Source organism: Neopelma chrysocephalum, unplaced genomic scaffold (assembly GCF_003984885.1).
Source record: "Neopelma chrysocephalum unplaced genomic scaffold, ASM398488v2 Primary Assembly neopelma1_131, whole genome shotgun sequence".
Taxonomy (NCBI): domain Eukaryota; kingdom Metazoa; phylum Chordata; class Aves; order Passeriformes; family Pipridae; genus Neopelma; species Neopelma chrysocephalum.
Window position 1 is genome coordinate 2,212,583 of NW_020897793.1, and position 4,190 is coordinate 2,216,772.

Consider the following 4,190-nt stretch of genomic DNA (forward strand, 5'->3'; position numbering starts at 1 on the left):
CCCCATATATATATTTATGAATATTATACACATACTACTTTATTAACATATTAATATTATAAAAATGGAAATCGAAAGTGAATGGGATAAAGATGAAATAAGCGTTATTTTGAAAAATATTTTAGTAATGGTACATAAAATAGTTTCTTCCACACCCCAGTGGATAGTCATATGTGCCCCACTTTGGAGTCCACTGTTCTAGCCCTTGTCCAAGATACATTTCCATGTATCTCTCTGGAGAAGTGAGAAAACAATGCTTAATATCTCATCTGTTTAAACAATAATAAGAGTTTGTGACAAACTGAGTTAAAAGAGACCATTGTTCAATCTAACCTCATTTACCTAGCAGTACTGTTGGTTTGTTTTTCTCTTTTTACCCTTTCTTCCTTTATAACAATTGAAAAGAGGTCTTCATATTTCCTCATGTTGAACTGAATAAATTGAGACGCCAAACTTGATATTTTTCTTTTTCTTCTCAGTACATGGTAACCTTGATTACTTATAAATGAAGAAGAGATGGTTTAGGTAAAGATGAATAATCATTGCTAATAGAAGAAATGAGGTGTGTTCAGGAAGTTTCTCTTTTAATCATGTTTCCTTCCAATAAGTTCATAATAATTCAAACTACAACATATGAGACACTTTGGTATATTTAATTTTTTACGGTAGCTCCCATCTTGGTGAAGCTCTTTTTTAAAAAAGATTTTTTCGGGGGTGTTTGGTTTGGGCTTGATTTTTTTTTTTTTTTTTAATCTGACACAGGCCAGGACTGTTAAAGAAGAATGGTAACAAAATTACCTCTCTGCAGCAAACATGATCAACACTGTATCTAAAAATATGAACTGTGGTGGCACTGATTCCAGGCTTTCCACCTTAAGCATTAAGATTTTTGGATTATAGACTGTATTTTATTTTCAGACAATGCACATTTTGAATGAAATGCTGTTCGTGGATGTGGTGGGGGGAAACAGTTTCCCCCCCTAGAGCTAAGAAAGTGGTAACCCCCGAGGGGGTGGTGACTCTGGGGTTAAGCCAATGAGCGCTCCTGCAAAATATAAACATATCACTAAGACCAGAAGAGAAGGGTTGTAGTTGGAGTAGTTGTAGTTGTTGGAGGAGAGGTGGCCATGTTCTAAGCCATGAGGAAGGGGCAGGAGCCCCTCTGGGGGGCCACAGCCCCCCAGCCCCAAGTTGGGGGGCTACAGGGACTTGGAACAGTGTAAGACTGGGCTAAGTATCTGTAGCTGAGTTTTTCTTCCACCGTGGACAGCAGAAGCGGCAGCAAGAACAGCACTGACTGAGGAGAAGCAGAGAGCCAGCAGTAGATAAGGAGCAGCAAACAGACATTTCAGCCAGGCAAGAAGACACAGAGCTGTCTGAAGAGAAAGAGAGCAGCAGCAGAGAGAGAACTAAATTCTGCAGAGAGTTTTGGGGTAAGGACTGCAAACCAATTCCCCCAAACTCCTTGGAGACCTTTCCTCTCATAGAGAGGAGGAGGTGGTGGACTCCCACCTGAGAGGAGTCCTGAAATGCAGCATGCACTGCAAAGAGAGGAGCTGAGGAGCTCAGGCTTCCTGGAGCTGGACCGGGACAGCCGATGGAATGCAGAGGAGGGTTTCCCCTCCCTGCCACTGCCAAGCTGGCAGTTTTGAGACAGAGCACGGAGCTCTGCAAAAGGGGCTTGGATCCCCCGAAGATACAGACCGTCGTGAAGACCCCCTGCGCTTTGTGATATGACCGTGGTGGAGCGACCTTTGTCTGGGTGAACGCAGCCCACAGAAGAGGAGACCTTCGTTTCGAGACGAAGGGCCGAGGGGCTTGGATATCCCCTTGTGTGTATTGGCAGAGATCCAGCTACAGCTGCTGCATGGAAGACAGAGAGAAACTGCTGCCTTAGAGGGACTGCTGCTCTGAGAGAGGAAAGGATCTTTCCCTTCTTCCCTCCTGGACTTTTATTTGGAAGGGAGAAGAGATTTGATCCACTGTAAATACTGTTTTGTCATGGTAGAGATAGTTAAGATTGTATATGATGTATTATACTATTTATTTGTTGTACAGTCTTGTAATATATTCCCTTTCCCCCATTTTGAGTCTTGTGTGGTGTCTGGAAAACCCATCTCACACTGAGTTGAGATGTGGGAGGGGGGCTAGAACTAGGGAATTGGATTTTGGGGCTCTCAAATCATGACAGTGGATCACCACTGACACCACACCAGAACTTAGAGCTAAGTCAGTGGTACTTTTTACTTTATCCCTAATACTCTATAACATTTTGTAGGAAATATGCATTATAGGTACCAGACACAGTTGATTTCCAAAGAAAGGACAGCTTCCCTGTTCAGTGTATCTATCGAATAACATTATGCATTTATATCCCATTTTGGTTAATCTATTAATTTTTGATTGGTTCAACTAATGTACAGTTAAATTCATATAGAGCAAACTTCTGTAGGGGAAAAAATCCCCTACCAAGCTCACCACCTCAAAATAAAAAAAAGCATGCTGGAAACTCAAGCAAAAGACAAACACAGTCCAAATAATAAAATAAAGAAAACAAGTTGTGCTTTAATTAAACCACTATTAAAAATATTTTGGGGTGCATTTCATTATAACGAAAATACCTGTCAGGCATTCATAAATCTTCCTGCTTTTCAATGCTAAATGCAAAGGAGGCACAAAATAAGTTTTGTTCACCAGCTCTTCATGAGACTATTTTTTCTTATGATAGATCAAAAGCCTTAGTTGGCTTGTTTATCTTTGTTTTGGCTGCCATTGCAAATGTCCTTCTGTGTTCCTAATAGCCTACAAATAATTTCTCTGGATTAGATAAAAATTACACTTGAAGCTTTCTCATAAAGCTGTACACTTTGTGTGTTTTCCTGTATATGCCTTTTATTGCCTGTTGAGCCTATCATACTAAGGACTCATTCCTGTGGGCTCACTCCATAATATAAATCCAGAGAAGACCACAGAACTACATTTGGGGCTATTGTCTGTACAGGCAGGTCTGCTTCCAGGACAGGAGCCTTCTCCTAAAGAATGGAGGAGTTATTCAGATCAAGGTTTGACTGATGTAAATCAACAGGGATAACGATGGCCCCTGGAAAGCTAAAGTGTTGGTAAACTCACTGGCCTTCAACCCTTTGTTTAGACACTATCCAAAATCAGCGTGGAGTCACACAGCTAAAATTCAATTCCTTCTCAACTTAGACAAGCTTTGAATCCATTTTTCAAGTGAGTGAAGCAAAGTGTATGTGTCTAAGTGGTGCTGGTAGTTGTGGTGAACAAACCTTGAGCCTATTCCATTGAACATCAATGGAAATACAATGCTACCACAGACAGACCCCAAAATCTTTATATGTGTTACTGTCCAAGTAGAACAAGTCCTCTGACCTGGCAAATTCCTGGCTAAATTTGCAGGACCTGTAGTAAACAACCTGACCTGACCTGTTGTTTATTGAGAGGCTACAAATACAGGGTGCCATTTCTAGGTAGTAATTTTTCAGAGCAACTTCATTGTCTAAGTGGTAGAAGAAAACAGGGAGAAAAAACACGTCACAGTAAAGCACTGCGACAGGTTTTGGCAAATGCTGCCTCTTCCATGCCATAGCCACATTTCAGCCAGACTCCTGCTGCGTCAACATCATATTAACACATAACAAAAGCTTTATTCCATTAACAGTGACACTGGCCTAAAGAACATCTTGGCCAGAACACTTGAACCCTCACCAAAGGCACCTTCTTTTGCTGGTCTACGGTAAACAGTGATATGGTACCATGGAAAATTCACACCCTAAGGAAGATTCTATGTTGCACAGCAATTTTCTTTTTTTTCTAAAACACACACTGTCTTATTTGGACTATTAACTCCATTCTAGAAAGCAGAAGTTAAGTTCTTTCTGTCATACCTAAGTCCATTACAATTCTGTTGATAATCACTAAGAGGGTATTTCATTATATTTGAATGTGTTTCTCTAGTCAAGATGAATAATCATGCCCAGAGATATTTTCTAAGCAATCAAGAGTTAACTGTAGCATAGTTTCTACCTCATATTGGAAAACACACTTTCACCTTGAAATTATTTTAAGCCTTTAAAAAAGTGATTCTAGGACTATGTTTTTAAGCTCAAGGCATTCCGTGAGCAAGACATTTGCAGGAAAAATTGATAATTGCCCATGGACACCTGAGA